This window comes from Harpegnathos saltator, unplaced genomic scaffold (genome assembly GCF_003227715.2).
Source record: "Harpegnathos saltator strain DR-91 unplaced genomic scaffold, Hsal_v8.6 scaffold202, whole genome shotgun sequence".
Lineage (NCBI taxonomy): Eukaryota > Metazoa > Arthropoda > Insecta > Hymenoptera > Formicidae > Harpegnathos > Harpegnathos saltator.
In genome coordinates, this window is record NW_020229987.1 from 1,081,395 (window position 1) to 1,104,320 (window position 22,926).

The 22,926-nt window shown below is 48.0% G+C and overlaps 1 protein-coding gene and 3 non-coding genes across 4 annotated transcripts in view; 2 read left to right on the forward strand and 2 right to left on the reverse strand.

Moving 5' to 3' along the window:
* Positions 1-22,926, forward strand: part of LOC105186507 (serine/arginine repetitive matrix protein 2) — a 123,811-nt gene that overhangs the window by 31,895 nt on the left and 68,990 nt on the right. The gene's annotated exons all lie outside the window — the stretch shown is intronic.
* Positions 11,613-11,825, forward strand: LOC112588371 (small nucleolar RNA U3). Its single transcript, XR_003112812.1, has one exon. It is a non-coding gene; the product is annotated as a small nucleolar RNA U3 (small nucleolar RNA).
* Positions 13,455-13,669, reverse strand: LOC112588369 (small nucleolar RNA U3). The gene has a single exon (XR_003112810.1). It is a non-coding gene; the product is annotated as a small nucleolar RNA U3 (small nucleolar RNA).
* Positions 18,771-18,985, reverse strand: LOC112588370 (small nucleolar RNA U3). The gene has a single exon (XR_003112811.1). It is a non-coding gene; the product is annotated as a small nucleolar RNA U3 (small nucleolar RNA).

Below are 22,926 nucleotides of genomic sequence, written 5' to 3' on the forward strand. Positions count from 1 at the left end.
ACGAGGAAGATAATCGCGCGTGCCGGAGACGTTCGTCACCGGCGCATATCTCGGCACGTGGGCGCCCGGCCACGTGGTGGTGTGAAAATCACACGCGCATTATCGCGCCCAGCCTCTCCCGCGCGGTCGGCGCGTGTACTTCGCTATTGTTTGCTATTGTTTGGCGCTTCGTTTATTTGAGAGATACTCGAATAGCTCGGCTGGTCCCCGCGACCGGATGAGTCGGGAGAGTCTCCCAGAAAGAGAGAAGAAAGAGGAAAAGAAGGATAGCGAGCGAGAGAGAGAGAGGGGGGGGGAGAGAGAGAGAGAGAGAGAGAGAGAGAGAGAGAGTAAAAGCGCACGTGTAAAGGCTGCGAGCGAGAGAAAGAGGAGAATCCGGGCGCGACGGTGAGGAGCAAATTTCACGGGGAAGAGTCTCGGTCGCGAAGCCGAACTGGCGAACGCGAGGAAACGCTCAACGCCAAGGTCGCTCAGACGCGGCGCGAGGTTCGCGCGATTCGTGTGTGCTTCTCCTTCCTCGCCGGTGCAGATTTTCCGTCGCCGCGTCTGTGAATCTTCCGCGGCCGCAATTCGCGCTCGCTCCTCGCGTGCGCTCTCCGCATCTCTCTCTCTCTCTCTCTCTCTCTCTCTCTCTCTCTCTCTCTGTGTGTGTGTGTGTGTGTTGCACATAATTTCCAGCAGCTAATGATCGCGTCCGGTGGCCGTGTATCTCCGTAGCGCAACGCTTCTCGATAATCCCTCGGCGCAGAAACGAACATCCCCGTGGAGATCGATAACCGCACGGTTTATCCTCGCCGTAACTCACTCGGGCGCATTCTCGGCAATAGATTACTTCTAATGCATGTGGTGATATCGCTCGCGCTCGCGCGAGGTACACGGCTACCGCGCGCGCGTCCCGACTCCCGACACGTCGTCGAGACCTACCGCGTGTCTATCTCGTAATCCGCGAGTCGCGTCAATTCAACGTCATGGCGAGTGCGCTACGCGGAGAGCGCCGCGCCGCGCCGCGCCGCGCCGCGGTTCTCGCGCGACGGGCATCGCCGGAGCGATTTATTATCCGTCACGGTGGCGGTGCACGAAACGACCGGCGACGGCGAGACTCGTATTTCCGCTGCGGACTTGCGGCCGACTCGCGAGCAGCGCCGATGCGTATCGCTTCGTCCGTCTCTAGCTACCGGCTGGACGCGTGCGGCGATGCATGCCTCTTCCTCGCGTCTTCCTCGGGAGCCGACTCGGAGCGGCCAGCGCGTTGCGTGCTGGCCGAGATTGCGCACGCGACGCCGAAGAGGTCCTTCCTCTTCCCGGAGACGACGCGAACTCGTCTGTCGCCTTTGCGGCTTTCGCGCGAAGGAATTACACGCACTGAGAACAAAATTGTATGAAAATTAAGCAAATCTTTGTTCGAATACGGCTGTGAATAAATTTATTCAAGTCAAGCGACTAATTTCTAAGGTGAAACTTTAGAAGAGAATTCCGAATGTAGATCTTTTTCTCTGGAATTTTAGAAAACGACTGCTTGATTTAAGTAGATGTATTCGCAGTCGCACTCGAGCAGAGATTTGTTTAATTTTAATACAATCTTTTCTCAGTGTGTGAGAATTCTCGAATGGGGGACCGCGGGAGAGAAGGTGTCTCGGCGTTTGCGAAAACGGCTGCGCCGGAGAAGGTGCGTCGTCGAGACGGAACTCAACGAGAGACCAAACGCGGAACGGGAAGAGCAAAGTCTCTTCCGCCGAAAGTTTCCGAGATTTTTCCCGGCTCGAGTTCGATGTCTCTCTTTTCAAGAGAGAGAGAGAGAGAGAGAGAGAGACTGCCTATCTCGTTATATTCCACTCGCCGAGTGCTGCGGCCTGAAAATTACTCAACGACCTCTCGGCTCCCTGAGTAACTCTAGTTTCTCCAGCAGCGCACGTATCTACTTTCGCGGTTTTTATGAGCCGACGCTCCGGCTCCGTAACCTCGCGTCCGCTTTGCTAAATCGCGCGAGACACCGCTGTGAAATCCCCGCGGTCCCTTCGATCACGCGCATCCTCGCGAGAGAGCGTCGTTTTCGTCGGCAATCACTCACTTCCAAGCCGACGTCGCGGTTAGCCCGAAGGAGACCGCGATCGCATACAAAACTACGCGCGACAAACGTAGTCCCACTTATCGGAGACTAACGTCTCGGGTAAAAAAGTTTCACAGTTTCCCCAAGTTATTTATTCAACCCTCGGGCGAATCGCGAATCGATTTCCGCCGAGATCCTCGCCGAGGAGAAGAGGAGAGAAAGCGTATCGGTCCCGGCGGCGTCTCGAAACCCGCTCTCATAACCGTACGTGCAATTGCCGCACACGATAATAATCGATTATTGTTTCGTCGCAGCGACGCGCGAAGAAAATCGCAAGACACACCGTCGCCGTCGTCCGCGAACGAGCGTGACGCGCCGCTCCTCCCGCGGCCTCGCGACTTCGTCCCTCGCGATCGCGTTCGACAGGAAGAACTTACCGCGCGGCGACGGCGTGACAATAATCGGCGCGAGATCTTTACGTTCTCGCCGGTTCTTGTCGTTCTGGCCGCGGGCGCCGGCGAAGCCCCCGAAGACACTCTCTTCGCCGCGACTTCCACGCGGCTTAGCGAATTGCCCGCGATGTCCGGCTGCCGCCGCCGCCGCCGTCGGTGGCCGTCGGGGCGAGGATAAGAATGACGACAAGACAAGGGCTCTCGTCGCAGCGAGATCGATCCGCGCCGCTGTCGATCGGCCGCGTCACTCCGCGGATTATTAGCCGATTCGACGACGCTTCTCGCCCCGATCGATGGATCGAAGTTAATACGCCGTCCTGAGTCTCGTCGAGCGATACAATCTGGCAAGTCCCGCGGAAGCCACCGGTGCTTTAACGAGCCGCCCGCGACTCACCGTCCCGCTCAATAACGTCGACGACGTCGGCAACCCCGTCGCCGTCGCGCCGTCGTGTCTCTTCCCCGCCCTCCCCACTGCGACGATCGACTCCGTGTTAAGCCCTTCTCCCCTCCTCTCTCTCTCTCTCTCTCTCTCTCTCTCGCTCGCTCGCTCTCGCTCTCTCTCCGTCTCGAAACAGGACGCTAGCACCGATCTTTGTAATCCCTTCGAAAAGCCCCGACGATCCCAATGAGACTCGTCATATATTATGTATCTCTCCGGATCTGTCGTCGACGGCGGCCATTTTTCAATATTACCGCGATAGATCATCCGACAAATAAAGGGGATAACGCAGCGGAGATACCACCGACGAGGCCGCGGTTCTGATTAGGAGCGCCGGGGGTTTATCGACTTGCTCGATTGCCGAGGAGGGAGGGCTGCAGCAAGGGGTTAGGAGGATGATGATGCATGCCGCGCTACCTTGGCGGACCCTTCGTCGTCCGCTCAAAGGTGCCGCCCACATCGATCTCGTCCTTCGCGTCTCATTGATTCCTCTCTCTCTCTCTCTCTCTCTCTCTCTCTCTCTCTCTCTCTCTCTCTCTCTCTCTCTTCCTCGACCTGGCGAGTCGGTGGCTCGCATCTATTTCATGAGACTGCCATCCGAGCCGCGTTTATGGAAAGCCTTCCTCTGTCGGGAGCCTTGGATTTTATCAATAAAATGGTCGACGAGACTATCCGATCTCGTCGGATCTTCCGACAATGGCCGCGCGGCGATTGGATAGAGTCGGTCTTGCCGTTGCGGACTTCATCCAGGTGAGTCTCACCTTTCAAGAGAGATGGTTTCTCTCTCTCTCTCTCTCTCTTTCTCTCTCTCTCCCTCTCTCTCTCTCTCTCGATCTCGGAGGGAGAGACTTGGGGGGAAAATGGGACACGTTTCGCCACGCGTGAGTCTTCGTATGCAACTCACGGGCCGTGAGAGCGCGTTGTGTAAATTGCCGGCGAGCAAATTTGTCGAATAAATTATTCTCCGCTGGTTAAGCGACAAAGATAAACTACCTGCAACTGATGACTCTGTATTTGTAATTTTTTGTCGAATCCTTTTCTTCAGATGCATCGCTATATGCAGCGTACGATTTCTTAATAACTAGATACATTCCGTGGCTGAAAGCGCAACGCACGTCAGGCTGATTTCATCGACTCATGATCGCTGATCTAAGAATCCGGTATGAATGATTATCTTATCCTTAATGACCCGGATACATTGAGCGCCCCGATGTGTTCGGGCAAACTGAACGCTCGCTGATCGTAGAAGCAAGTTCGCGCGCTTTTTCAGACGCGAAACGTCTCGTAAAACGTGTTTTTGGACAAGCGCGTCTCGTAAAACGCAACATTGAATCGAACGGCGACGTCGAGCAGACGATTTCCTCACGATGCCTAAAACTTCCTTTCGTGTTTTTCAATGTGCCGAGAGGGCGGAGGAGAGAGGTACGCACGAAGACGTCCTCATTGGCGCGGCGACGGCCGTCAACCGGTCCCGACCAGATGAAATCCCGTGAAATCTATTTTTAGGAGGAACCCGCGCTTCATTTCGTGCCATTAATGGCGCGCTTTTAGCGACGGTACTTGCACGCTCCGCCGGGGCCGTCGAATCAATTATCGCGCGAGCGACGTGCCGGGCTCTCTCATTCGCGCGCACAGTCCGCACCGTGATAGCCGCAAAGAACGAACGAAGAATTCGCGTCCGGCTGCGGGACGCAGGCCTTTCTTCCTTCCGTCGCGGGTAATTAGTTTTACAGCTTCTAAGCCGGCCGGCCGGCCGGCGGTGTTACCGCGCCGCGGAATAAGCTGGAATGTAACGGGGAAAAAGCTCGTGGAAAGCAATACAGGGTGTCCCGGAGTCGGCGGAAAGTGCGAGAGACGCGGAATCGGCCGATTTTGGGCGCGCACGTGATCGGCGCGACGCGAAATGCGCGCGGGGAATGGACAGACTCTCCTCAGTCGTGACTCGACTCGACGGCATTTTTCCCGAGCAAGTCGACTCCAGGTTTTATCACGGCGTGTCAATTTACCTCCAATTACGCGAGGAACGCGCGGGGGGGACGAAGCGATCAGTAGCAGATAACGTTTGTCAACGACTGCCGATTACAGTAATTCCGAGCGATCAATTAAAAGCGCGCGGAAAAGAGGAAAGAGCGCTCCCGCGCGGCAGCAAGAAGCAACGGACGTTGAATATGATTAATGACCCATCGGCAAACGGTTAATTTCGCGATAGGGATCCTTCGCGGTGTTGTTTTTGCCGGAACGCGTGAACGCGCGATTAGAAAGTTACGCCGAGCAACATGTTCGTCGCGAGATAAACGTAGCGGCGTATTTTATCTCGAGCGGCTAATTTCATTCCCTGCTGGCTGCCTGCTATCAGCTCGAAGGAGCTCGACCAATTTCTCGCGCTAAATTTCGGAGTGACGCAGCGGGATATTGAAAATAATCTCGGCAATAATATCAATGCAATATAGATTTCGCTGCGATCGCGCGAGCTCGATCTCTCCCGAAAACTGACCCTCGATCCTTTATTTCCTTATCTCCTTTATTCATTAGGGATCCCCGCTCCTTCAGTTCGAACAGCCGTCAACGACTCTCTCTCTCTCTCTCTCTCTCTCACTCGGAAACCTCTTATCCGCCTCGACTTCCTCGTCGACTCGCCGCGGTTAAGCTCGGCAGTCGTATGCGAGCGAGCTGCCGCGGTAATTCGTTAATTCCCCGGCGGCGGCAAGAGTCCTTAGGACTTTACTCTGATTAGTACTTAGGACTTTACTCTTTAGCCTTAATGCGCCTAAGTAGCCGGCGCGCCGGCTGCGAGCGCGCGGCGTTACGACGCCGAGCGTCGTTCCGGATGGACTCGCGCTCACCGGCCGGGACAGCCGGCGAGGATACGCAGGACGATTAAGCGAAGTGCAAACCCCCGGGCAGGTACGCTAGACAACAAGAAGTGCCTTATTTATGCGGGTCTACGTACCTGCTGGAACGTGGCGCGATCACTTAGCCCGACGATTAGCCCGAGACAAGTGCGTCGAACTCGAACCGCCGCGAGCAAGGACGAGGAAGTTTTACTTCGCCGTGACTTTACGCGTGTGTCTCGCGACACTCGCGGCATTTTCCTTGGCGATACCGGTTTAAACGCGACTCGCGCGCGCGCGCGCTCTGAAACTCCTGTCTTTTTCAGCCCCGACAAAAGCGTCGCTCTCTCGTCTCACACGTTACAACGATGTCTTACATTCTTGTGCGTTTGGAGCATTTTATAATTCAGTACTCGGTATCTCGACTCGGCGAACCAACAAGAGTCCAGCGTAATTTCCGGCCAGCTTTGAAAATATTACAGATAGCTTCGGTTAGATCGACACTTTACTGCCGTGGTCGATCGTCGAAGCAGCCGATCGCAGCAAGTATGACGCCGAGGTAAAGTTACGCGCCATCGGCGCTTACGTGCCGACTCGTCGTCGAATATATTTTACGATATTGTTTCCGCGAGACGCGTCTTGAAGATATTTCAGCCGCATTCTCGACGCCGACGACCACACGTCATGGCTCTCGGTTTCTGTCAGTCAATAGAGGCGATGTCGCAGTGAACGGCACAACCGACGGCCCTACGGGAGGTCCTCCGAGTCAGAGGGCAGTGGAGATCAATAAGTGGGAAGAAAAGAGAAGCAAAGAAAGAGAGAATGAAAGTAATAAAGAAAGGGAGGAAGCGCGCGCGCGCGAGAGGGAACGAAAAGAAGAAGGCGAGAAAGAGATGGAGGACGAAGCAAACAAGGCAGCAAGGTCAGGTCGTCATCTGTACACGTTCGCAGCATCGAATAAATCGCGACGGGGTTACGGACGTACATCGTATCGCGCGTTTTATCTTCTTTATCGCGGCAATAATAACTTTATTATTGCGACTTCAGTGTGTTTCGGAGGGACGAAGGAAGAAAGCCATGTACATGTATCGAGATCGATGTCGAACGAAAGAAAAATTCAGTGTCTCCTGTAGACGAAAAAGAACTCCGTTTTTTGTTCGATCTATTCTAATCGATAATTGCTTTCATGCGTCATGTCTCAAGCGGGCTCTTCAACGAGCTCAAATGTTCGGCCCTGATAACAGAAATATTCTCTTTTGTCATCGAGTTTTCCTCCGGTCTCCGGTGTCATTACACGAACCGAGATATTTCCTCCATGTCAGGAAATTCCTCAAACTTAAAACAAAAAGAAAAAAGAATTCTGAGAACGACATCGTCATTCTCGTATCTCTGTACGTCCACGAGGGTTGATCGTGTCTAGGGATGCAACGATTTCTCAAAACGATTGATAACGATAATATCGATAATTTTGAAAAATATATTAATATTTATGTCGATATTTATATGGAAAAATGTATACATATATAGGGATATGCGTGTAAGGGTATACACGAAAAATTTTCAAAGGTCTTTTAACATTTTTATCTTCATATAATTTATTGTCATATTCTTATTGGAAAATATATTATATAATAGACCGCGGTCGTTTGCCGGAGATCACCGTATACATGGAGCAGGAGATCTATTACGGTTCAACGAGGTGAAAATGATGAAAATGAGCGAATTTACTGGACATCGACCAATTACATAATGCTATATATTCCAGTGAATTCACTCACTTTTGTAATTTTCATCTCGGTCGTAGAACCGTAAAGGTCCCCAGAGCTGTGACTGAAAAATACGAAATATCGAGTAAAATTGAAAGCGATATATCAATTTTATCGGAGACAAAGAAATATCGATAAATATTCGATATTTGTTTCTCGATATATCGATGTTTCGATATTATCGATTTATCGTTGCATTCCTAATCGCCAGTCTTCCGGCTTCCTAAACATTCGTCACGTCACCGACCGAGCCCCGTCAGTATTATCGGCACTTTTAACTCGCATTTGATTGCGTCACAACGAGATGGTACGCAGGAGGGTGTCGCGCTGAAGGAGGTCTTAGACCCACGACGCGCCCTTGGCGTCATCCGTTCGTCCGTGACGTGTCGTGAACTTTTCCAGTATCTTATCTCCCAGGTACGAGGGGACTATCAGGAAAAGATCGGACACGACTTTGTGAGTCCCGCCTCCAGGGAGGTCGAGGAGGTCACTGATGGTCTTGATTGATCGCTCCTGGAATCGCTCGTCACGTTTACCATACCGTCATCAGTCCGCGTCCTGTCAGAGTACGAAGCAAGGCCGATCGACTTTATCGAAGTATTGTGAGCCGGTCTACCTTTCTCAAGAGATCACGTCGATGTTGAGTAATGTCGTGAGTGATACCGATCACGATTCGTATGACGAGAGTTTCGTAGAGACGTTTCATTCGCGACGAGCCACCTGTAATCTCGACTGTTCTTATTTATATAATCGCGTCATTAAACTTTTTTAACACGATCGCGTCCTTTGATGTAAATAAGAGTATTGAGTGACGACATACTTTCTTTCCCATAGGAAAAATATATTTTTCTAAAGTTATAATAGCAAGATAAACGTCCCGATGGCCCAATGGACACATCCCAATATCCGACCACTTTGAAAAGAAAAACATTTACTATTTATTTCAACAATAATGAATAAAAGTAATAATTATTATAAAAAGAACTCAATATTTGACGATTAGTTGGAAAAGAAATATATCCAATTTGATACTTTTGTATTAAAATAAAAATTGATTAAATAAGTATGCACCTGTGATTTGGAAAAATAATGGGCAATCGTTGATTAATTCATTAAGAGGTAACATCTATATTTATATTATTTACCGTTACACACATACCAATTTTCTAATTGTAGTCAGATACTCTGACAAATTATATCCGAACATTACGGGCCGTAACTTATTTCAACTGTCCGCTCACTGGTACATTAATGCGCTTCATCATTTGTGTAAATATTTCATTAATAATAGATATATACATTGTTTTAAATCATTTTTCTCTACCTAAGGGAATCTTAAGTTTTCGAATAAATGCAAATATTCGTAGCGAAACTATTTTTAATATTATATATTTTTCTTACGATCTACGCTTAAACGTCCGGTTACTGGGACATTTATCTTAAGCGATAAATTATATAAGAGTCTCTAAAATTATCAAAGTCTGAAACAACTCTGAAATTGACAGAGCCACCAAAGTCGCTTCGATCGCGCATCTTTTCCCGAGGTCTCAGCAGTACATCAATCACGACTCGCGTGCAATCGTATCCGGCAAAAATGTGGAAACACATGTCGCTTCTCCCTCCCCCCTCACTTGAATCGTAAGGTTTTATGAAGGTCGTAAAGTATCCGTTACGTCGATGATAACTCGCCGATACGTTCGGGTATAAACAACCGTGTGTTACTCGCACGGAAACGTCCGTGCTGAATTTTACTACTCACTAAACACAACATTTCTCTCTCTCTTTCTCTCTCTCTCTCTTTCTCTCCATCTCTCCCGTCGTCGCGAGCGCGCGACTAGAAACTGCCGCGAGATAAAATAATCCGCGGGTCCGGATTATTTACCATAAGAACAAAAGGAAAAACGGTCGCTTCGATCACATCGCGCGCGCGGCCGGCGCAAAAATGCGGGCGAGAAATCGAAACCGGTTGCCGCTCGTTCAGGTTCTCTCGCGTACACGCCAATTTAACGCGAATCTCCAAACTGATATAACCGCTCTCGATTTACAAATCGGGGAATTAATTTTTCACACGGTCGTCACTTAGATCGCGCCGATAATTGGTCAAACCCACGCGATCGAGCCTGGGCTTGAGTTTCTTCCCGACGACGCAACGACGCAGCGAAATTAGCAACGGCGCGAACGGTCCGATTTCGCTCGTCGGCTCGCGTCGCGTCGTATCGATCGATCGATCGATCACGCCGTTGTGCCGAATTCCGCGATATTACGTGAGCTCGCGGCGAAAATTCACGAAGCGCCGTGTCGTTGAACCCGAACGATTATCTGGCCGCGTTGTTACGCGAGACGGTGCGCATTTGGCAACGAGGAGCCACTCTCGGTTTCGTTGACCTCACCTTGGGTGCCGCTTTCATTCATCGGAATATCCCGCGACTTTCGTTGCGACGTTTTGCACTCTCGCAGGATTGCGCTTTATCTTTCGGACGTTCATGAGCGTCTTTGTTTGAAGAACGCAGAACTCCGTGTCTCGTGTGCCAAGATTTTTCACGTATTTTCACGCGTTTCACCCCCTCCGTGATCCTCGCTGCGAAATTCGGGACTCGGTAGTGAGTTTCAGGCGGAATGGCAGCAGCAGCCAACGGGAACTTTTACCGTGACCTTCCGATGAAGCGGCGCTATGCGCTCGAGCCGGACCGCTCCACGTGGCCGACTCGAATAACGAAAGAGAAAGAAAGTGCGCGAGGCTTCCAGATCCCTTCCGCGTACGGCGAGACGCCGCGTCCGAATTTATCGCCGGTGTATTTCGACCACCCGGAGAAAACGAAGAGTCGGCCGAGCCGCGACGCGCAATCCCCAGACCGAGTTTCGTACACACGCACACACGTACGCACGCACGCACGCACGCACGCAGCAGGGAAGAAACCGCTCTCTCTATAGGTCAACCTAGAATAGAATCGAAGTAACCGCCCCGCGTTCCCCGGCATCGCGGATTCGCACGTACACGCGCCAGATCAGACGCAGAATGGTCCAGGCATCGGCAAATCGAGCGATATCTTGCCTCGCGAGCGCAAGTCGGAGCCGGCTATGTATGCTCGATAGGTCGATACGCCGACGTAGTAGCCGAGAGAGAGAGAGAGAGAGAGAGAGAGAGAGAGAGCGAAGCTGCTCTCTCGCGTCTGACTCAAGCGAAGTCTAACCGAAACTTGTCAGAGACGAAAATAGGAGGGACCGGATCGTCCGCGCTCGACTGTTAGTTTTCACTCACGCCGTCGATCTTGAAATTGTTTCCCTCGTTATTTCCCCGCGCGCACGCCGAGCCCTCGAATACGAGGAGTCTGACGCGCGCACGTGTGTACGCGCGAATCGTGATCTTCTCGTGATCGCCCGATGGTCGAAATTGCCGCGACCCCGCACTCGGCCGATAACGCGCGCCGAATTTTAATTAACTGACGCCGTCCTCGTTATCTTATCGCTCGCAGACTGCGCCAGCCGCGGCAGACTGGAATCTTAATATGCGTAGGTAGGTTCGGGGCTTCCTCATTCCGTTCGGCAGAATATCGCTCGCGAGGTTTGTCCGAATTTTATGAGACAGCCGGATTAACGCTACAGTCATCCAGTCGCTGACGGAAAAAGAAAAAAGAAATACCACGGTCTGCCTGAGGAATTGCGAATTTGCAGGATGCACGTGATGAAAAATTTGTTTCCCTCTTTCTGTTGTATGAAAATCTTATTCGTTATACTACTGTCTCAATTACTGTACACCAAACTCGTTCAGACTCGTATGTTATTAATAATAAAATAAATAAATTAATAAAAATTCAATGACGAGTATAATAAAACTATAATAAGGAGCATTGAATTTTCGTTATTCAATGAAAAATTCAATTTTCGATGTTGTATTTCTATTATTTTCATCTTTGTATTCTCTCGTCATGCAAATTCTCTCGGCTTCTTCGGCTTAGTCGTATAGTGTCTTAAAATTATTTTGTCAGCCGCTAGATGGCCACGACACTGTCTCGCTCTCTCGAAGTTAAATGTTGTCACAGCAGCGTATATATGAAAGAGCCTGTGGGACGAAAAGTTAAGACCATGCTCTACAGGATCAGTTCTGTAGTAGGTGTTCGTCTACCTCTTCCCTAACACGGAAGTAGATTCAACCACGATGAGGAGCAAAAGCTCCCTTCCTTGAGCGTGAGGACGACCGAGGTCTCGGGAACTCTGAGAACTCTGTCATCGATGATCGTTCGCCTCTTGCACTCGGTGCAAGGGGGAGGGGAAGGGAGTATTCTGAGTGGCCCTTAAAAAATTCTCAAAGTTTAACATTCTCACTTATCTGAAAGAAGACCTTCTGAACCTCTTTTATCATTAAAAGTGTGACTATATAATATTATAAGTCTCCTCATTGGCTATAAGCCACTTTTAGTGACGAAAGAGAGTTCGGAATTATGGACCTTAATCTTTGAATGGCGCAAAGTTGGAGAAATCGTTGCAATGGTCGAACTTTGTAGGGATACGAATCTTCTTCTAGGTAAGTCGACCCTTCTGTCGATGGACTTGGCATCAAAATGATAATTAACTTTTCATCATGATGGAAAATTTCAAAGTTTCCATTACGTACAGAAATGCCAAATCACCAAGAAATAGTAATCCTTTGCGAACAAGCTTCACCCAATTTCAAGTGGTCTGACGAAGATTAGAGGAGACAAGCGAAGCGATGGCAAATATTTTTTTCCCCGTAACAGGCTTGTTAACAAGAGAGACGCACTCCGACGCACAAATCTACCGTAATGGACGAGGCGAACGGTCACTCGTCAATTATGCCGTGGTTCTGTGTGCGTGCGACGATAGCGCTGATAGCGCTCGTGTGTGCACCGGTCGCACGACAATAAGCAAAACAGCGAGGTCGCGGTTGCATTCTATGCGGTTCTCGCGATGGCTCGTCGGAGGAGACGACGCTCCGCCATTTCCGACGACCGGGAGATTCGAGTCGACGTCGAAATTCGCAACGTCCACGGCGAAGGCGGTTGCCTCCCTCGCAGCCCCCCCCGGCAGCTGTTACGTTAACGAGGAAGTCGCGAGAGGTGAGAACCTGGGCGCGGTCTGACGAACGTCACGAGCCGCGACGCGGCCTCGGTAGGGTGCTCCCTACTAGGGCAACATAGTCCCGACGATTCGATAATAATTCATGGCGCCATGAATAATACATAAGTGCGCCACATGAATTCGTGAAGCGGCCAGCGCTTCGAGACGGCGGCGGGGGCTGACTCGCGACTCGCAGACTCGTGTTCGCCGCGCCAGCTTCTCTCCGACGGCGAGACAATAGGGGGGAGAAAGAGAGAGAGAGAGAGAGAGAATCGCTCTGTCTCGAGTCGGAGTGATTTGAAATTCTAAGACCGCGGCTCTCCCTCTCAGGCGGATGCGGTCGGGTTAAACGGCGTAACCCAATTAGCGTCGCGCATTCGCGAGTCATCCCTTTGAATCTTCTCTTCGCGGAACAAGTCGCAGAGACCTAATCGCGTCTAATCGCAGAGCGACATCTGCTTATTACCGACGAATTGGACAACATTCCCTCTCTCCCTTGCCCTGTGTTAAGTAAAAAACGATTATGACGGACAAATAGAATTTCTAAGGGTGACTCGGAATATTCCCTTCCCTTCCTTCTTGCCCGCAAAGGATTACTATTTCTTAGTTTTCAGCACTTCTACATGTGCAGCACGTGATGGGAACTTTTCATTATGCATTATGATGAAAAGTTATTTTCTTTCATTTCGATGACAGTTCGTCGACAAAAGGACCGAGACTTTCCTAGAAGAAGGTTCGTTATTCTGCACAAAGTTCGACACCTTCGCAGCGATCTCTTCAATCGTGCTGAAGGATCCAGAATCATTTCTTGGACAAACGTTAAACTTTGAGAATTTTATAAGGGCCACTCAGAATACTCCCTTCCCCTCCCCCTTGCACCGAGTGCAAGAGGCGAACGATCATCGATGACCGAGTTCTTCGAGAGTTCCCGAGACCTCGGTCGTCCTCACGCTCAAGGAAGGGAGCTTTTGCTCCTCATCGTGGTTGAATCTACTTCCGTGTTAGGGAAGAGGTAGACGAACACCTACTACAGAACTGATCCTGTAGAGCATGGTCTTAACTTTTCGTCCCACAGGCTCTTTCATATATACGCTGCTGTGACAACATTTAACTTCGAGAGAGCGAGGCAGCGTCGTGGCCATCTAGCGGCTGACAAAATAATTTTAAAACAATACGACTGAACGACGAAGAAGCCAAAAGAATTTACATGACGAGAGAATATAAAGATGAAAATAATAGAAGTACAAGGACGAAAATTGAATTTTTCACTGAATAACGAAAATTCAGTGCTCCTTATTGTAAATTCATTTCTAAACACTATAGTTACCCGAAAAAGTCGAACTTGCATGATGAAAATAGTTCTAGAAATAAAAACGACGATAATCAACTAAACGGATTCGCGAATAGAGTGGGCGTCTTCACGCGCGCGACGTTGACTCTTCGAAAGCTCGAATTTCGAATCGATTCCACCTTTCGATAAGTCTGCGACGAAGTAAAGGATCTTCGATCCTGAAGACTAACGGAAAAACAACAGATTTTATGCGTGACGATTTATTTTCGGACTCAATGACGTTTCACATATTTCACGGTTTCATGAGTACTCCCACCGAGTCAACTTGGCCGTTCGAGCGGTCGAGCTGGCAGCTCGACTTCCAATCCGTCGGCAGACGACACAGTCAGGGTCTCCTGTGAACACCATTTGAGACCTGCGCCCATAATCCTCGCGCGAGCGCACGTCGTCGTCATCATTGGCGCAATAATCGTGCCCGATATTTCCGCATGTGGCGTGTCACGCGTGTCACGATCGATTCATGCCGCGTAACGTCGAGGGGTATGCTTGCAAGTTAATAGAGCGATAAATATACGACGGCCGAAATGCAATCTCCGGTCGAACAGATTGTGTTACGCGCCCTTCGCGGCTACGTCCGTCTCAGCCGCGTGCCACTGACGCTTTTCACGATTAACCGGTGAGACTCGCCGACTGGAAACTTTAGAAGCTCCCGATCATGTCGCTCGAGAGCGCGACAGCTCGTTTAACGCTCATGTTCCGGTCCGACATGATAGGCCGACTGACTCACATCTTCTCTCGGCGAGTATTTCATCGCGAGTATTTTCCTCTCCTTTTCTGTCGAGAGCGGTTATCATGGCTCGCCGAGTGTCTGCGACGGAACGCCTTAGAAGACAGTAATGGTCCCACGGGGGAAATAGCCGCCGTCGAAATAGCGGCCGGTTAAATATAACTGGCGCGGTGCAGCCGGCTCGGCAAAGAAAGAAAGAGAGAGAGAGAGAGAGAGAAAGGGAGGGCGAGAGAGGGATAAATGGACGACTATCTGCGAAGGCGCGAACTGCAAAGGTTCATTGCTTCCTGGCTGCCGGATTCCGGGTCAGCCGGCGTAGCGCAGCTCCAAATTCGCCCGGCGCGAGACACGTGGGAATCGGCTGGGGAGGGAGACGCGCCGCGAGCAAAAAGAAACGGAAACTCGACCTTGCGATTTCATCGAGTACGCGCACCGCGGCAGCGAGAGCGAGCGATTGGAAAGCCCGACTGCGGGGGGGGGGAATAATCGGTAGGGATATTCTTGCGCAAAATCCCGCCAATTCGCGCCATTCAACGAATCAATCAGTCCCGAGTGAACTCCACGTCTCCATGCGTACGCAAATAGTGGTTTGTTCTCTCCAGCTGAACTTTCTGTACTAGAAGTGTACACCGAAGCGTTCTTTCTAGCAGAAGTTACTGTTCTTCCCACCAGTGCAGCGGAACTTAGCGCAACAGTTCACTGCACTGCTCGCACTGGATCTGGAGTTATGTACAAGCAATTCGCTAGATTGCGAAGGTAAAATTTATGCCAGACAATGTATATGAAAAGAACAGACCTACAGTTAATAGGTTAATAGGTTATTAGATACTTTCGCAGTTTTTACTTTATTAATATCAATCAATTATGCCAAATGAAATAACAGTATATCATCATGTTCTTCATCCCAGATATGTTCTGCGGTAGTGATGAGCAAATATCGATCGATGAAACAAGCATCGATTCTTATTTTCTTGAAAAATCGATTATCAGACCGATATTTTTGGAGCCGATTATTCCCTAGATCGATAATTTTTTTCGTCGATTATATTACTAGATTTGTTACTAAATTTTTATCACTAGGGAATTTGTTTACTACTATTAAGGCCCGTCTACAATAGCTGCAAAAATAAAGCTGTAACAGTAAACAGTGAAAAATAAACCGACAACAGTCGACTATTACAAGAACAACCGACTTTAATTGGTTTATTTCTTGTTACGCTTATAACCTTATTTTTATATAAGCTTATACTTGCAGCCATTGTAAAAGGGTCTTTAAGATTTTAATAATATATTAATTTATTGTTGCAACATATAACTCTTCACATTAATTTGAAATAAACTCAGAAAACATCGATTATTATCGATATTTTTAAGAAAACATCGATTATGCAAAAACGATTTTCTTCATAATCGATTAAATCGAAGACGATGCTTTTTTTTGACGAAGCCCATCCCTATTCTGTGTGTGTATAATGTAAAAAAGGTTAGGAATGTGCGGAGAAGCATAAAGTATCGATATTTTGTATCGATACGAATCGAAATGCATAGTACCGATATACCGATATATTGATTAGAAATATATCGATATTAGAGAATATCGTTAAGATTTTTGCACACAGGAATGTGACAACGCCTGCCGCGCGGCGAAAGTTCACGCGATAGCTAATCACTAGGCGGTATTCATAGTCAGATCTTATATTTAAGACTGTCTTATGTTCATGTTCAAATATTCTGTAGCCAGTAAAATGATCTGTATAATATCTGAAGATGAATTTGAGACGATCTCAGATATAAAATCTGATATAAATATCACCCTTGAGATCGCTCTACATTGGTCGCAAAATTGCATTAGTCGCAAAATCGCAGCAGTTGCAACACTTAACGCGACAGCCAATCACACGCGTCAATGGTACTATTATGCTTCTGATTGGCTGTCGCGATAAGCGTTACTAGGACCTTTCAATCAGAGACTGGGCATAAGAGAGACAGTTTTGACTAGTCCTTTCGTGTTTCGTCAAATCATACACAGTACTCAATCACAGTAGGTTATCTTAGATTTAGAAGAGATAGACAAAGAAAGATATTGAAAATATGTCTCTATTTCTCTCGCAAGATTTTGATAAAACCTCAGTTAGGGCTATGGCACACAAAAAAACATAAGCAGTAAAATGTAAGCAGTAAGGAAATTAGCAAATCACGATCAATTATTCTCCGACCGTAAGGAGAATCGTCGATTGTGGTTGGTCAATTTACTTACTGCTCTCGTTTTACTGCTTACGTTATTTTATGTGCCACAGCCCTAACAAAGCAGTTTTCTCTGTTGAACTATGTTTTCGTTGTTCGTATCGAATCAGTTGATATTTAAGTTTTTAAACGATACGCTAAGGTATTGTAATTTAAAATATCGATACAAAATATCAAATATTAAATGGCCGATGTATCGATATTTTTAAACATCGATTCAGGTCGGAACATCCCTAATGGAGGTACATAAAGGTAAAATAAAATCTCCATCTGAGCAGTTATTAACAGCTGCAATAACGTATTGCGTTATGTTGTTTCCTGCACTGTGACGTTTTTTGCTGTACTCGTCAGTTTTAGTTCTGAACTAGTGCAGTTCCAGTGCAGTTTCAGTGCAGCACTAGTTCAGCTGAAAAGAACCCTAATACCCGTATTCACAGTCCTTCCTTGAGAAATAAGAATTCCTTATTTCTCATTTTACATTTCATAAACCTTCCTTGGCCAAACAAGGAGCCTTACTGGCTCTCTTATCTCAAGGGAAGTCACGACGAGCTTCCTTGAGGAGGAAACCTTAAATCTGCTCGTTTTCGCTGCACTTCTGAACTAATGCACAAAAGTGCAATAAGTTTTTAGCACATGATGCACGGAATAAGCTAAACATAACCCGCAACGTTTACTTTTGTCCCATTACAATTTACTTACGTAATGTCGCGCTTTCAAACTGAAAGTATATAAAGGAAAAAAAGGATAATGGGTAAGGAATTTCTAAATAATTCTGACGAAGGATTTTTTTTTTTCTTTCGATTCTTTCTCCTCAGCGATAAGCTGCGCCAAGAGCATTCGCTCTTGCTCCGTATAATGTACGTTTTTATTATCTTTATCCATATTGCAATATGCACTGCTAAACTGATGCTAGGTTAGAGCTGCGTTCCGATATCCACTGCTAGTATTAAAAATCTAATATTATAGAGTTTCAGTACTGACAGAGTGAATATCGAAACATAGCCTTCCTTCCTTCCTTCCTTCCTTCCTTCCTTCCTTCCGGAAGGAAGACTCGAGATCCATTTATGAAATAAGATGGCCTTGGAGATTCAAGGAATCCTTCACCGAGGCTTCCTCCATCCTTAACACTTTGCCGACCAAGTGGGGAAATCTCCCCACTTTGAAGTTTGAAGGTTTAATTATGTTTTTTATTTTTAATTTCATGTGTTATATAAACTATGTGTATGTAGGATCATTGCCATCAAATATAGTTTCGGTAAAATCAATTTTATGTGTTCCTTGTGTCCTTGAAGATTAGTCTGCGTAACTTGAAAAAATGCGCGGTGGAAAGCGTTCAGTTAGCTATGGCGCGCGCGCGGTTGGCAAAGTGTTAAGGCAAAGAAAAACTATGAATACTATGAATATATAAGTCTCCGCGGACGCGTTTCTCCTTTCTAAATTTTGATTATTCAAGCCCTGTCCCTTTCTCGTTTCATACTTTCGGCTGCGTTTTCCAGCCGCGGTGACGACGGCGAGGAAGAGCGCCGCCACCGCAACGAAGGATAGCGTGATTTCTTAAACTTTTACAATTTTATAAGGGCACCCAGAGAATACTTCCCCCTCTTTTCCCCCTTGTTCGCAAAGGATTGCTATTTTTTAGTAATTCGGCACTTCTACGTGTACACGATGGAAACTTTGAAATTTTTTCATTACACATTATGACGAAAAGTCAATTTTCACTTCGACGGCAAGAGTTCATCGACAGAAGGGATCGACCTTCGCAGCGATCTCTTCAATCGTGCTGAAGGATCCAGAATCATTTCTTGGACAAACGTTAAACTTTGAGAATTTTATAAGGGCCACTCAGAATACTCCCTTCCCCTCCCCCTTGCACCGAGTGCAAGAGGCGAACGATCATCGATGACCGAGTTCTTCGAGAGTTCCCGAGACTTCAGTCGTCCTCACGCTCAAGGAAGGGAGCTTTTGCTCCTCATCGTGGTTGAATCTACTTCCGTGTTAGGGAAGAGGTAGACGAACACCTACTACAGAACTGATCCTGTAGAGCATGGTCTTAACTTTCCGTCCTACAGGCTCTTTCATATATACACTGCTGTGACAACATTTAACTTTGAGAAAGCGAGGCAGCGTCGTGGCCATCTAGCGGCTGACAAAATAATTTTAAAACACTACGACTGAACGACGAAGAAGCCTAGAGAATTTACATGACGAGAGAATATAAAGATGAAAATAATAGAAGTACAAGGACGAAAATTGAATTTTTCACTGAATAACGAAAATTCAGTGCTCCTTATTGTACTTTTATTATTTTCGTTATAGAATTTTCATCATGTGCATCCTGCAAATTTGAAATTTTTCAATTCCTTTTTATGCTCGCACGCGCGCTTGAACGGAGGAAAACACGGACGCGTATCGCGATGGACTGTCCGTTTGCTCGTTTCCGAAAGGAAAAGGACACTTCGCGATCGAGAAACAAGCAGCCGCGATGATCACCGCACGCGCGCGTTCGACGCTGAAGAGAGATATTACGCAGGTGCGCGCGCGGCTCCTACCAGCATTCCAGGAGATATTACGTCCTCAGAGAAGGCATCCGACCGTCCGAACGACGTGGTGCCACACAGTGACACCGGCTGTGTTCCAGTCCCACGGTATCGAGACCGTGGATCGAAGTCGCCGCCGTCGGAGCGCGCTAACAGTCGAACATCAAACTGGTTTCACTTTCCTTCCGTCGTGTGAAACCGCGCGATCGAAACGATATCGCGCCGAAGGTACCTGCTTATCGTGGATCTGCGCCGCTCTTCCTTCCCACCGAGAAGAAGGGACGGCCGAGCGCCGGCGCGAAGGGAGGCATCGTGCATCGTCACGTCGGATCCCTATCGAGCTATTAATGCGCCGACTACAATGAAGCGCGCACACGCACGCACGCACGCACGCACGAGCGGCGAAACCTCCGCTCTTGTCCGGATATGAAAAATAAATAATTAAGGACGCTCTCTCTCTCTCTCTCTCTCTCCCTCTCTCTCTCTCTCTCTCTCTCTCACTTTCTCTCTCTTGCTCGAGCTGTGGAAGCCATTCATTACCGAGAGAAGATTAAGCCGTTAGACCAACCCCCGTCCTTGCCCTCCTGCCCACCCCGGGACCTCGGCTAAACAAACGATCCAGGATTCCCCCCTCCTCCTCCCACCGCCTTTATCTATCTGTCTGTCTATCTGTTTTGCTCTTTCTCTCTATAATACCTACGCGCTGCTCTTCGATTTACACACTTCCGATAACTTATTCCGAGCTCGTGGGAGATGTATAATATATCGCGTACCCCTCGATAATTGGAGAGCCGCTTCCTACGCCTACGCGGGGCACAGAAAAGAATGATATCGATAATAAAGTCCCCGGACCGTGTCCCCTTCCCCGGCAGAGCATCGCGCCGCCGAGAGGGAGATTTATATTGGAGAAAAATAGGACGTTGTTCGCGCGGTTTTCGTACAGACAGGTCGCCGTGGAAGGACGGCAATTAAACGCGACCTTGCGGTTTCACGGATGAATTGGCTTTGGCTAAGGTGCGGACAGATTTGTGTGGGGGGATAGACCGCAGGGGGATATCGGCGACGCCCATCTTTCGTGGAATATTACTCTTAGAGGCAATTTCACCGACCGACTCGATTCGTCGTCGAGGCTCGAGAACGCGTGCCGCTTGATCGTTTGATCGCAGTTGATCCTTCGAATAAAGCGCGAAGCGCTTCAAACGCGGGAGCTTCAAGTCTCGCTGATCGACAGGTCAGCAGTCGTTTGTCCGGGAAGAAAGCCGGGGTAACACCTTTTGCCGATTGTCCCCAGTTTCGTTGAAGCACGTGGTGAAGATCGATGTCGCGTCTTCTTACGTAACGACGCGCCGCGCCGCGCCGCGAGAGAGCGGCGAGAGTGATTTTCCATCTGCGGAGAGGCTAATGGAGTGGTTAAGGGCTCGTAAAAATCCGCGAGAATGCAACGACGAAAACCGTAAAATACCGCCGGTTCCGCCGGCGAAACGTCGTAAAGGCCATCGTAAATGGCGTGCAACTCGACGACGAAACAGCGGCGGAGTTCTTTACAAATTAACCCCTGTGTGTTTTCAAACGCTCCCGAGCCCGGCGGCCGACATGTTGCGCGGCCGGACGTTTTATTGCGGCGACACGCGGCAGTCCGCGCATCCGGACGAACCGAGCGCTCTAATACTCGCCGGAGTGTCCCGCCGGGGGTGGTATCCGCCCGTATCGTTATCAGCGAACGGCTCCGTCCTCTCGCTAGAATTTTAATACGCCGGGCTTACATTGAAATGAGACGCGCGGCGTCTCGGCCAATTAACGCGCGACGTAGCCGTCGCGTCCTTTCATTTTCAGAGCAACGCTGCGCGACAACGAGACGCGCGAAAGCGCGAGCAGCCGATCGGCTTATCGTTTCCCTCAATTATGAATCCCGACTCGCGCGAGCATCACCTCGTCCTCGGCCGCGACGGAAAAGTCTACTGGGATTTCGTACGTGCGCGTAAGGCATCTCGATTTTCTCTTACAATTCCTCTCAGGAGCCTCTCGGGACGATCGAATGCGCAATCGTGGAAGAGGTTTCCGTATTAAATATGACGCGCGCACCCGAGGGTATCTTCTCGAATGGGAAAGACGCTCGTTCGTTGACTTGAAACTGACTTTATCTGTGACGAAGTCGCGCCGACGATAAGGCGCGGCCTACGTTCGTAAATGGCCGGCTACTTCGGTTTGGTAAGTGGAAGTGCTATCGGGGAAAATTAAATAATTTATACGAGAGAGAGAGAGAGAGAGAGAGAGAGAGAGATTAAACGAAGCCGACGCACAACGCTGTCTCTTCGTTTCATAACGGCGCAGCCTTCGGGAACGCACGCGACACGCACGACGAACGAATCGTTCGCGTCGAATATTTGACTCTGCTCCTCCGCCTTGACTTATCGATTAATTCAGCGCATTTGTACCGCGCTCCTCATTCGCGACCGTCACGCGCGCGTGGCTGCTCGTTATTATCGAGTGACGGCGATAGTGAGTTATCAATGCCAATGCCTGTCAAGCGGAACGTATTGTCGCACGCGATTTACACACATGTGCGCGCATGTCTCGTGAAACGAGCGCAGGAACATGTGTGCGTCGGAGTACGTAATCGTCCGCGATGATGAAACTAACCGCGTGATGTTTCTTCCGTGTAAGGTAATGGTAAATGTCCCATTAACCGGACGTTTAAGCGTAAATCGTCACAAAAAATATAATGTGTAATATAATATTACAATACAATACAATATAATATAATATTTAATATTAAGAATATTTTTGATGTAAATATTTGCATTTACTCGAAAACTTAAGATTCCCTTAAGTAGAGAAGAATGATTTAAAGCAATGTATATGTCTATTATTAATGAAATGTTTACACAAGTAATGAAGCGCATTAATATATCAGTGACCGGGACAGTTGAAACAGGTTATAGTCCAATGTTCGGATATATTTGTCTCAGTGTCTGACCGCAATTAGAAAATTAATGTATGCTAGCAGGAAGTAATATAAATGCAAATGCTATCTCTTGATGGACCTTTATTAACCACTGACTATTATTTCGCCAAACCATAGGTGTATACTTATTAAATTAATTTTTATTTGAATACAAAAGTATCAAATTGGGTATATTTTTTTCCAACTAATCGTCAGATATTGGGGTTGTTTTACACTAACATTAGTAATTACACTGAGAAAAGATTGTATTAAAATTAAACAGATATTTGTTCGAATAGGACTGTGAATACATTTGTTCAAATTAAGCGACTAATTTCTAAAAATACAGAGGTTCTCTGAATGTAAACTTTTTTCTTGAATTTTAGAAAATAATTGCTTAATTTGAGTAAATGTATCCACGCAGTCGTATTCGGACAAATGTTTCTTTAATTTTAATACAATTTTCTCTCAGAGTATTATTTTCATTCATTATTGTTAAAATAGATAGTAAA